Here is a 13,162-nt window from a genome sequence, read left to right as displayed (position 1 = left end):
TCCTTTGAACATCTGCATGCAAGCACAGATGTGCCATAACATCTAAGAGAACGCCGTCCTAATTGATAGGCCTTCAGTGGGTTTTTTTGGCTATTTACACATCATGTGGCAATGATTATTCCCGTTCACGCGTGTAAAAAAACTATAGAATAAATTTCTAAATGGAATTGAAAGAGCAAAGGATGTATTTAAATTTAAAGGTAACATTTATATGTTAAAGTTTAATACATCCTGCCAAATTGCTCTCTAAAAAGGTTGTATCGATTCACACTCCTACTGATGGTGCCTGAGACTGCAGATTTCTCACACCCACAGCAAACATTTTCATCCCTGGCAACACAAAAGAGGGAAATTCACTTCTCGATTTTAGAAGTTTTCAATTTCTTCAATTATAACTAAGCTTGAATATCGTATATGTTTATCAATCAGTTTTTTTTTTCCTGAAAAGAAATTGTTTATTTAAAAGGATATTCCTAGGTTCAATAGTAGAGCCCTCATCTGGGGTGAATTTGATTTGAAATCATTTCTATTTATATCTTTCACTAGGGAAACTGGATTTAATCAATTTTCCAAAGAAAGCGCATTCTACTTAATTTAATCTTGATAGTTGTTTGATGTAACTTTAATACGCCAGTCATTTACCTCAAAGATACATTTATGTTTCAGAAGGAAGAAGAAATTAGGAAAAAACAATGAAAAGTCAAAGAATGATGACCATCTTCATGTTTCATGAAATCTTTAGAATAAATTAAGAATATAAAGGCATAGAACATTCATAAGGATTTCAAGTCTTGCTCAGAACTATATCCTTAAATACTTCGCCGAATTTTAAAAATAAATTCTATTTCAATTCTCTCTTTGGAGTGTATCTTCATAGGTGGATCCTGGTGTCTGGGGACCAGGGACAGGGATGCTGTTAAGATGTAAGGCTACAAGATGTTCAACGGGGTTGTAAGGTGAGCATTTATACGGTGTGGGATGTAACTCCTCATTATGCCACCACAGACCTTTAGTAAATTTTTAAGAATATCAGTCTGATTAGTTTTCTTGTGGAAGCCAGTGAACAGAAAGAGTTTATGTCAAGGTTGCTGAAACAGCACAACAAAGATGAAAAGGACAGCAGATACTTTAGTAACATATACAAAAATAAATGGTGCTGTGGTGTGCAACAACTCTCAAGACACGGTGTCCTGCCTATCTGGACCAGCAACCAGGACTCTCTGCAAACACGCTCAGTGATGAAATCCTCCCAAAGCCTCTCTCTGCAGGTGACAGATTAAGGAAATCACATGAACATAATCCTCAATAGAATTTCAGGTCTTAAAAGAGCCTAAAGTTAAAATTATCATGTTTTCTAAGTCAATCAAGAAAATTTTTTCTGCAAAAAAGACACATTAAAGTCTATTTAATTTTCATAGTCAGGCTTTAAAGGAAAAATAAGTTTCGCTATCTATGCTGTCTCTGCTTCACTATCAAATATTTCAGGCTATTTGGATTGTTCTTAAATCAATTAAACACATCTGTTGGATTGTTCTTAAATCAATTAAACACATCTGTTATAATATATATCTAATATTTAATAGTAGTGGGTGAATACTGTCTTCAAGCCTCTCAATTAATGTCAGTGATTTCTCTCTGTAAGGTTGAACTCACTGGGCATACTTGAATGGAATCTATACACTGTGAAAGAAAATGAAATCCCTTGGCAAGAACTCTCTGACTCTAGCAGTATTTACTCATTTGCATATTGGTAGTGATCTGCACACTAGTTAAAGATGCCATAAATGCCCAACATTTATATTACCAAGAGGGAGAAATTAGATGATGACAGGATGTATGTGAAAGCACTTAATAAAGCATCAACAAAATATAGTCCTCTAGTATCGAGGTCAGACAGAAGCTATCAAAATAGTCTCAGGAATAGCCATGAGGTAAAGGAAAATTATTTTCTTATGAAATCAGAATTATAAATAATCAGGTACAACTATACACCAAATACCTTAAGAATTCCTTTTCTTGCATATATCAAGGTGATGAAATAATTAACAAAGATTCAAGTCATATTTTAATATATTTTGTTATTCAGACTTTTCATTAATACAATGGTCATTTTCCTTTTCCCAGCAGCTATTATGTTTTATTAACTTCTAATTTTACTGCATTATGATCAGAGAATATATTCTATATGAAGCCAATTTTTCTTTTTTTTTATTATTGAGATTTCCTTTGTGTAAAACGTTGAAATGGTTTGATTTTTCTCGAACTAGAGATACACTTGTTTTTGTTTTACCTGCTTGGGAGTTATTGTACTTCTTCTATTTTTTTATAATGGAAGACAAGAGTATTCCATTATAGAAAATTGCATTCCATTACAGAAAAGTCTTATTTTTTTCTAGAGTATTGCGCGTATTTTCTACTCTCACCCTATGTCTCCCTGAGACATATTGGATGTATGTTGGACCTTCGCATTCTATATTCCACATCTCTGAACAACTCTTCCCTCTTTTCCATCTCTTTCTCTCTGCACTTCATTCTAGGTGATTGTCTTAATATGTACAGATATCTTCCAGTTTGCTAATTTTCTCTTTGGATGTTTCTAAAATGCTATTTAACCTATCCAGTGAGATTTTAATGACTATAATTTTCATTTCTTGACCTTTTGTTTCTTTTCAAATTTGCCTTTTCTTTATTTCCATGGTGTCCTATTGTTTCATTATGTTTTCATTTCTTTTTAAAAATTTCTTTGCTCATTTTATTTATTCCAGAGTATCTTTGATTTTGTTCTATTATCTGTATTTGTTTTGGTGCTAATTCTCTTGATTTTTGCCTTTGATGACTCTCCATCATGGTAGCATTCCTTGTGTAGTTTACAACATTTTGTTGCTATTGTTGTGAATTCATCTTCAGTGAGTTCAGTTGTTTTTCAGAGAGCAGCTTCTGTTATGGACTAAATTGTGTCTCCTGTCCCCTAAAATGCATGTGTTGAAGCTCTAAACCCCAATGTGACTTATTTGTACGCAGGGCTTTTAAAGAAGTGAGTAACATTAAATGAGGTCATAAGGGTAGGGCCTAATCCAATCTCACTAGTGTCCTTATGAGAAGTGAAAGAAACATCAAAGACGCATGCACACCGAGAAAAGGCCATGTGAACAAGCAGCAAGAGAGGGGCCACCTGCAAGCCAAGGAGAGAGGCCTCAGGAGAAAACAAACCTACCAACACCTTGATCTTAAACTTTCAGCCTCCAGAACTGTGAGAAATCACATTGCATTACTTAAGCCACCCAGTCTATGGTATTTTGTTATGGCAGTCCCAGTAGACTATGATAGATTCTGACCCCTAGGTGGTTGTGAAAGTGACCTAACAGAAGCTTTTGCATTTGTTTCTATCAGATTCTTATGGGTTTCAAGGCTCTAGATCTACTTCTATGTTAACATATTGGCTTAGAGAATCCATTCCAAGAAAACAGACTTAGGGTTAGATTTCTATGCAAATAGTGTAAATTCAGACATGTCAATATGTTGCCCAGGCTAATGTCAATTTCTTTAAGATGATATCTCATCTCTGGCCTGTGCCTACTCTAAGGCTCAGCAACAGCAAACGTCCTTGCTCCTTCCACAGGTCAATGAGTAAAATTTTCTAGCTCTTCTTCTGAGGCTCTAGGCTTTCTGCAGGGGTCTGGCTTCAGCTTCCTTGCCAGTGGGTCTAAGGCCTCTCCTCCTGTCCCTGGCTCTACCTTCTCCCGCGCCCATCCTCATCCCCAGGGGCCTTTATCTGGGGCTAAAACCCCCACAAATCTAGGCAGCATCAGCTTGCACTTATTGCACTGGTTTCTTACTTTGTTTTTGACATCTGGGGAGTTTGTTGCTTCATTCTGTCCATCACTTCCAGGAATTTTAGTAGGAAAGGAGTCTTTCCATATCATATTTGTCTACCATGTCCACTTTCGAATTGTGTTCCAGAGGGTATAGATTTTTTTTCTAACGTACTAGAAGTAAATTTGTCTTCATAGAGTAGGATTATGTAAGTTAGTAGTCAGCAAATACATCATAATTATTTTTTTAAAGGTTATATTGTGGGTAGAATAAATTAATTTTAGAATAAATAACTTTCAATAATATGATGAAACTATCATCAGGGACATTATTTCTAGACTTGATATCAGTGTGATATACATATAGATTTGTGGTTTCAGAGATGGCAAATGTAAAATATATATAAAAATTATAAGTTGAAAAGCAAGAAAAAGTCTTCATTTGTGCTCATATTATAATTTATAAAGTCACTGAAATCTCTATTGGCTTTTAATGTACTGCTATGGACTGAGTCCCTCAAAATTCATATGCTAAAGCCCTACCCCAATGTGATGGCATTTGGAGATAGGGGTTTGGGAGGTCATTTCACTTAGAAGAGTTCATGGGGGTGGGGCCTCATGGTGGGATTAGTGGCTTTATATGAAGAGGAAGAGAGAGTTCATTCTCTTTCGGCCTTTTGAGGACATAAGGAGGCCATCTACATACCAGAGAGAGGGCTCTCACCAGGAACTAAATCAGCCAGTCTCTTGATCTTGGACGTCCCAGCTTCCAGAACTGAGAGGTAAATGTCTGTAGTTTAAGCCACCCAGTCTACGGAATTCTGTTAATAGCAGCCAGAGCTGACTAATACACATATATCCAGCCATAATTTGCTTTCCTACCAACTGTTTTTCATGTGTATGCTATCCCTATATACTTACCACATAAGTAATAAAATGATATTTATCATAATCCATACAGAGAGTATTTAACATTCAGTCAAGTTTCTGAAACCCATTTTCCCCATTTAAAGCTCTCTTGACCCAAATGTTCTCTATCTTATTCAGCTATCTGAAGTTTCATTAAGATTAATGCATTCAAGAGCTCATACCACCAGACTTCATGCTAGGGGGTGTCAGATGATCTTACCAGCATGTAACCACCCATACGCAGCATGTCCTGGCACTGAATGGGTGAAATGTACTTGCTGTGAGACCTTTGCAGCGTTCTGTGCTCTCTTACGAACCTGGTTTGTAGGAGGATGAAGGAGGAGAAGCATAATGCTCTCTCTTACTAAGGCATTGTGGATTTAAGCAGTGAAGTCCATTGTATAGAAAGTCTATGTTCTCTAATAACCAACTAACAGCTAGTAGAGGGATTAAAGGAGGCTATGAACATTGCTCCAGAAGGAACCAGGAGATTTGCTGCCTTTGCAAACTGTTCCATTACAGCTTCAGCCTTACCCATAATTCCAGTTGTCCTTAAAAGAGCCCTCGAAACTTTATATTGGCTCATCCTCTTCATTTCTATCGCAAAGCAAGTAGTTTGGGTATTATTATCCCAATGCCATTTAATTTTCTAAAATGATGACAAAGAAAGTCATGCTGCATTTGTGCAAATTTCTTCTTAAAATAGGCATCTGGAGTCTGCCTTCTCCCACAGTGGTCCTGAATCAGTAGCATGGACGTTTCCTGGGGCTTCTCCAACGCAGCATGTTGGGCCCCGCCCCAAAACTACCAAATCAGTTTCCCCAGTTTATCAAGATCGCTAGGCAACACACAGGCACATTCGAGTTTGAGAAGCACTGGTTTAGAGTACTGTGCTCTCCACACAATAGGGGGTAGCTCTTTGACTCATTAATAATACCTCGGGAACAAGATGAAGGTTCTCCCATAAACTTACCTAACAGGGCATTTTGATATTCTAGTAACAATTAGGAATCACAATAGGATTTCTTTTTCCACGTATAAGCAAACCTAATATTTAAGTCTATAAATGACTCAGAAAAATTGTTTCCATTTTGACTTCATATGAATGCGGTCTCGCTCGCAACGGCTAAATGGGAAGCAAAGAACTATTTCCTTTCAGGTTAATGGGTTTCCCCTCATCAAGCTGTCCTTTCATGTAATCTAGACTGGCCTCCACTCTCCTATTTTTTTTTAATAACTGTTCTTCTCTTTAATAGGATTATTCATCCTTCCAATATTAACAGCAATTAGACTCACCTCATGGTGCGTCATGCCAACTCAATCTGCGACTGTCAGAGAAGGATGATCTTAGTCTTGTCTCAGTAACAATCTTTGACAACCAAAACAGAGCAGCAGGCAAAATACATGAAGAGAATTAACAATAAAAGATCACAGATGACAAAAACTTCTCGAACGTGATGGCTGCCTCTGTCTATTCTATCCACATGGAAACAATGGTGTTCACGGTGCAAGGACTGACGACATTGTGACATAGTCTTAAATTGTATTTTTCAGAAAAGTTTTTAGAGACGACTCTTTAAAAGCCTTAGAAACATTAACATTTTTTCCAATTCTAATTTATTTAATTTTATTGGAAAACATTTACATAGCTCATCAGCAGACTCTCTAGTATTAAGTAATATTTAGCATGCTGTAATCATGGGAAGGAGAAATTTGGATTAAATGCTGCTTTTTATTACTATTCAATCATCATAAGTTGTTCCACTTTTTATCTTTCTAGTCAACAGATTTCAAAGGTGGGAAAATATCTTCATTTACAGACATACCTATATTTATTTCCTATTATATTTTCCATTAGTGTCTGCATGAGATTTATTCCCGGTGATTCCCAGCAAAGTAAATGTGAATCTCCTACCACCAGATGCTAATAATAAAGACAAATGCACCCTATCTCTTAGCGATGTTACAAAAATAAATTAGATCATATTTACAGGGGAATTTGACCTCACTAGAGATAGTATATAAATGAAATGTGAAAAAAAAAAGCTTTAAAGAACAAAAAATTCCACTCAATCGTAGCCAGATTGACTTGACAGCACCAAATTCTGTTCTGAGTAAAGAAAACAGGCCTACTAATAGTGGTTCCGCTGGCTGTGGACAAACGCCAAATACTGACAATGAATTCCAGGTCTGGGCTGAAACCTCGGGCATCGGTTTGGATATGTACAAAATGAGCTCTTTGTCTTTTTCTCTACGTCTACATTTATTATCCTTGGAATATTGGTAAAGCCTAGCATATGCTGGAGTGCATTATCAAAGTTATTTTAAATCTTTTTCTGCATTTAAGAACATATATGGGTTGTTAATAAAGCAAACGGAAATTTTGACAGAGGTAACACATATACATCGAGACAAACTCTTTTTACATTTATATTTTCGAAAACCAAAAGGGAATTTTTTGCAGGACAATGGACAAAGAGGGAATCCTGGTTGTTCTATACTGAAAGGCAAAGTCGTCCTCACAGGTATGGAGAAACCATCATATTTTTTCAATGAAATTATCTGGGGGACATGGGAAAGTCACTCAATCCCACATACTTTCCAAACACCCAGCCACACTGCTCCAGATTCTACCATTTAAAATTCTTCTGAATCAAGGGAAGTGGCTACATATTCATGGAAAAAGGCAAGATTAAAAACTGGAGGATAAAAAAAACAACTGTAGGATGATGAAGACATTCAACAATGTGATAAACCAACACTTATGGTATACCTACTATGTGCCAGGCACAATTCTAACTGCTTTACCAGAACTATTTCATTTAATTCCCAGTTCGACTGTATAACAGGTACTATTATTACCCCAATGTTACAGATGTGGAAACAGGCACAGAATGGTTAAGAAGCCTGCCCAAGTTTATAGAGGCTACAAAGGGCATATCTGGACTCCTACCCTGGCAGTCCAACGCTAGAGTCTGTACTCAGAACAAACATGTTTTCCTACAAGTGTGTGACTTAGCACCATATATACTGTTAAAAATGAGGTAAATATTTTACAACCTTTCACACAATGAAAAATGTGAAAACAGAAACATTTTAGATTGTGTTAGATTGTGTTTGAGCAACTGTTGCATTTTTCTAGAAAAATCAAGATTTTAATATTAGGGCAGCCTCCATCTTTCCATTTCAGAGGACTCGTGAACAACAAGCGTTCATTGTACAATCTTATTCTGTTGAAACTGTTCACCAAGAACGCAGCACTAGGTAACATGCTAAAAGGATAGGTCTCTTGTGGAACCAACAGCAGACATTTGGGTAGAAATGAGAAATACAACACGGAAATGAATTTAGAGATGGAAATATCAGAGGAGCTTAGATAATATACTGTGAGTAATTGACATCTATTCCATTATTACTAACTTCTGTAGTAAGAGGCCACTACGGACCTTAGAATGGAGAACAGATTCTTGATACAATGTAAAAAAAAAAAAGGCCTTTAAAATTGTTATCTAATATTAGATAGGCAGAAGTATGTGCTGCACATGTTTTTTGTTTGTTTGTTTTGTTTTGATTTATCCCATAAAACATATGGTTTTTAGAAAGAAATGAACTGTTATCCCAGTTTCCCTGCTCCTAACAGAACACAGTAATACAGTTAAGTACAAACCTTTCCATAGCAACAGACACTGTATACAGACACGAACCCTATGCATCTCCCTTGAAGAAAGCTTTAAGGTTATCACGGACAAATTCAAAATAAAGCCTATGATCCCATCCCCCTGAAGCCTGCTTCCCCAACGGGCTCAAGAAAGGATACATTGACAGATGACTCACCATGGCTTCCTATAGCTCATTTCTTTGCCTTCTTTTTCCTTTAAATGGAGCTTCAGCCTTAATAGTTACAAAGGTTTCAAGAGGGAAGACTAGCACCACCTGAAAAAGAAAGGCCAAAAATCCAATCCAGTCTGGTTTGCAGAAGTTCAGCCCTGGGCTTATCGAATAGCGTTGCGGGTAGTGGTTTCTCTACGTTCATTCCTTCTACCCTTCACTGTTTTATTTAGTGCTTTTCCACTCTATGGACTGTATGAGAGCACTGGCTACCTGGTTAGCTACCATTCTAAAAATAGGTATTTTATACAGGGGAAAGGGCAACTTTGGGGATGATATCTTAAACTATTTTCGTAAGTGCATATAAAAAACATGGTATTAGGCTGAATCAGGGGCAAACTGGGCTTCTGCACAGAGTTGTGTATGCAAACTATAATTAGATTCCCAAAACACTTGCCTGTGCAGAGTGGATGCCTCCCTTTGCTCACCCCAATTAGGCAGGAGGCACTGCCTGGGGCCGGAGAGTAATCTACTCACTATTGTCTCAGTGTGGGGAGAAGCGAACAGCTCTGTGCAGCTCACATTGTGCTTTGTTTTTAACATGCGGAACTAGGCTTGCAGACGCTATTGATTACGCTTAGGAGAGAGGAAGTTAATGATATGTTGCGAGTATACATACTATATTTCATCCCAATTCAGGTTTTTAAACAGCATCCTCCTCCAAACAGTCTACTCTAAAGGTTGCATGTGGAAAAGTGAAACAGATGGTCCAGTTTTATATTTCTTTTCCTTTAGAATTTCTTATGCAGCTCAGGGACCTTGGTCTTCTGGGATCTCAAATTATATTTCAGCCCATTATACATATATCAGTGTTGATACTAAGACGGTATGTAAGAATTATTCAAAATCCACATGGCCACAGCCTTTGCTGGTTCTTAGCATGCCATGTGCTGTTCATTTTAATTGAAAATATTCTAAAAGCAAGATTGATGTGTTTTTCTATCCCCCTAAAATAGAAACAGGTTCTGGGCTCATAATTGAGCGCTCATAAGCCCCTCTTCTTATTAACATGCCCTCTCTAATTTGTGCCTCTGTTTGCACAATATAAATGGCCTTTAACAGCCCTTCATTCATACAATGGTCTCACTAACCCAAAGAAAATTAGTAGCAGGCAAAAGCCTATTTTTACTGACACAGAGACAAAAATGCTAATTACTTTAAAATATTCTCAAGTGTATATCTTTGGCATCCTTCCAGGCAAGGCTCAAAAGTTTTTTTCTCCCCCTGTTATTTACTAGTTACAGGGGAAGTTGTTTTTGTTTTACATTCAGTCATATATTTAAGTAAGTTTATATTTATAATTTGAAATCTTTTGAGTCCAGAGTACCAGTGCTAGGTGAAGTGTTGGTTTGCTTTCTGTTCACTCATGGGTACATTTGAGAACATTGTCCATTTGTGATTAATTATGTTTCTGCTATTTTTGTTAAGGCACTCGGGGACATTTGCAGAAAAATAAATGCCTAGAAATTTGAATTTGTTTCATTTAAACATATTAACTACAATAAAATATCAATATTTCCTCAGTATCTCTTTTAATTTTTCTCTGATTATTAAATTTGAGTTCAAGTTTATACTCTGAAGCACCTTCTTTTGAAAATGGTTTTAAAACTGAAACCGCTGATGCACAAAATAATAAAGAAACAAAACTCAATGCCAACTTACTAAATTATGATATCAGGTGTGCTGACAGTATTTACATAAAGATGATGACTTTTTTCATTTATGCAACAAATATTTATTGAGGATGTATTATTTTCAGAATATTGTGCTAGACCTGGTTTATAAAAAATAAATAAGGTAAAAGAGAGTTTAAAATGGAGTTTGTAGAAAGAGTCCATTGATGGATAAATGGATAAAGAAAATGTGATAGATATATATATTTATGTGTGATATATGTGATATACATATACACATATATATATATATATTCCTATGTGTGTGTGTGTATGTGTGTATGTCACATACACACACACACAGGAATATTAATCAGCCATAAAAAGAAGGAGATCCTGCCATTTGTGACAACAAGATGGCCCTTGAGGGCTTTATGCTAAGTGAAATAAGTCAGACAGGGAAAGGCAAATACTTTATGATCTCATTTATATGTAGAATCTAAAAAGGAAAACAAAAAAGGTAGCTCATGGACATAGAGAACAGACTGCTGGTTGCCAGAGGTGGGGGTGGGGTGGGCACAGGAGTCAGTAAAATGAGTGAAGGGGGTCGAAAATACAAACTTCCAGTTATAAAATAAGTGCCACGGGGCTATAATGTCCAGGGTGGTGACTCCACTTAATAACACTTAACTGCACATTGGAAAGTTGCTAAGAATGGGTCTTAAAAGTTCTCATCAAAAGAAAAAACTTTGTAACTATGTACAGGAATGAATGTTAACTAGACTTACTGTGGTGACCATTTTGCAATATATACAAATATCAAATTATTATGTTGTACATTGGAAACTAGTATGTTAGATGTCAATTATACTTCAATAAAATTTTTTTTAAAAAAATCTAGTTTGAAGAAAAAAATGTATTCGCACTAAAAATTAAATAACAGTATAGAAGTTTAGAAACAGTGGACGACAACGGAATATAAGAAATCACAAATCAGTGTAAGGTGAAGTGGTAATTAATGGTAAAAAAAACACAAAACCACAAGTGGCGTCTAACTCAATAATACGGCAATCAATCCAGTTTTTAAAAACAGACAAAATATTTGAATAGACTTTTCAATCAAGAAGATATATCGATGGCTAATAAGCACACGAAAAGATGCTCAGTGTCATTAGTCATTAGGGAAATGCACATCAAACTGCAATAAGATATCACTACATACCCACTAGGATGGCTACAGTCAAAAAGATGGATGATATCAAGTGCTGACGAGGACGTGGAGAAACTGGAACCCCCATACATTGCTGATGGAAATATAAAATGATATAGCTGCTTTGGATAACAGATTGGCATTTTCTTAAAAAGTTAAGCATAAACTTATCAGAAAGCCCAACAATTCACTCCTACGAATCTGCTCAAGAGAAATGAAAGCACATAGACAAAGATATGTACCTGAATGTTCATAACAGCATTCTTCATAATTCAGAACAACACAAATGTCTGTCAACTAACGAATGGATAACCGAAATGTGGTATATGCATACAATGGAATACTATTTAGCAATAAAAAGGACCCAAGTACTGGTATATGTTACAACGTGAATGGATCTCAAAAACATAAGCTAAATGGAGGAAGCCAGATGCAAAAGACTACATCTGTATGTCTCCGTTTACATGAAATGTCCAGAAAAGGCAGTTTTATAGAGATAGTAAGCACATCAGCGATTTCTTGGGGCTGAGAGATTAACTGCAAACGCACAAGAGGGAACTTATTTGGGTCATGGATATGTTCTAAAACTGGATTCTGGTGATGGCTGCGTAACTGTATACATTCACCAAAAATCAATAACATGTTTGCCTATTGATTTTATGATACATAAAGTATACTTCAATAAAGATGTTAAGGAAAAAAACCAGTAGGTGTCATATGTTTTCATAGGAATGGTTCAAGGTAGTTACCTGACATTTTCAATGCAGAAAAGTAATTCAAACATATATCTATATAAACAGATATGAATAATTCTTCATAGTTTGCAATGTCCCTTACAATTTTCTAATTTATTTGTTCTTCACACCAATCCAGTGAGGGTGAGCAAGTATTATGTAATATATAGTAAGCACTTTTCTTTTTCCTTTTAGCTTTGGTCTGAGGAAACCTTCAATGGTGTACAGATCATATAATTTAAAAATCAAGGCCATCCTGGATAACGTAATTTGAATAAAGTGGATAGTGAGCATTATCATTGCTCCAAGCACCCAGGCGCTTTTACAAAGACAACCAACCTCCATTTGCCAAACTATACTACACTCCAGGTAAGCCTCCAACTGGAAGTTCATTACAGGATGTTGTTGATAGGTGAGGCTGAGGGACCTCACCTACAGGCACCCCTTGTGCCTCCGCCTCACTGGAGACTGCGGTAGTTGCTCTAACAAATGCATTTACAAATATTAAAATGCATGTAATATCATTGTATAGACAACGAGGCACACAGCAGCTAACGTTCCAGGAGCTAATATTCCCCAGCAGAAACAAAGCTGCCAAAAACCCAAAGATGGAAACTAGTGTATTAATTTGTTCATAGTGATCCTCTAGTATTTCTCTTGAAAATTCAAACAGAACTTAAACAACTCGAACTTAACCTGAAACAGAGAATGACATGTTTAAAGAAATGGCTTATAAAGTGTTCCATTAGGTAGTTTTGAAAACGTTTGTGGCATATGCATGAATACACTTAGACTAGTTAAAAATCATAGGAGCCTCCCTTATTTTGATAATACATACACAAGACAGGCCAAACTCAAAGTCCTTTGCATCCGGCTTGAGATTTAAAGCTCTCGGTCTGTGAGAAGGTCAGTCTCTGAGATAATCTCTCCCAACTTCTGCTCACAGTTAGGTGGGAAAGGAGCCCTCAGAGGTGGAAGAAGATAAGACTTTTCTAT

At 36.4% G+C, this 13,162-nt stretch overlaps 1 long non-coding RNA gene across 2 annotated transcripts in view; it reads right to left on the bottom strand.

Annotated features, from left to right (window-relative positions):
- Nucleotides 1-352: 352 nt before the first annotated feature.
- The window catches only part of LOC111741439, an 18,270-nt gene continuing 5,460 nt past the window's right edge, over nucleotides 353-13,162 (bottom strand). Inside the window, exons 2-4 of one of the 2 annotated variants that reach the window (XR_002780999.1) lie at nucleotides 8,556-8,654; nucleotides 6,018-6,090; nucleotides 5,116-5,318 (exon numbers count right to left, since the gene is read on the bottom strand). This is a non-coding gene — a long non-coding RNA (uncharacterized LOC111741439). Of the gene's footprint in view, nucleotides 1,263-5,115; nucleotides 5,319-6,017; nucleotides 6,091-8,538; nucleotides 8,655-13,162 lie in introns of those variants that run through there. The other variant, XR_002780998.1, reaches the window with a different exon arrangement.

This window comes from Pteropus vampyrus, unplaced genomic scaffold (genome assembly GCF_000151845.1).
Source record: "Pteropus vampyrus isolate Shadow unplaced genomic scaffold, Pvam_2.0 Scaffold78, whole genome shotgun sequence".
Lineage (NCBI taxonomy): Eukaryota > Metazoa > Chordata > Mammalia > Chiroptera > Pteropodidae > Pteropus > Pteropus vampyrus.
Note: the sequence above shows the minus strand (reverse complement) of the source record. Positions and strands in the feature narration are given on the sequence as shown.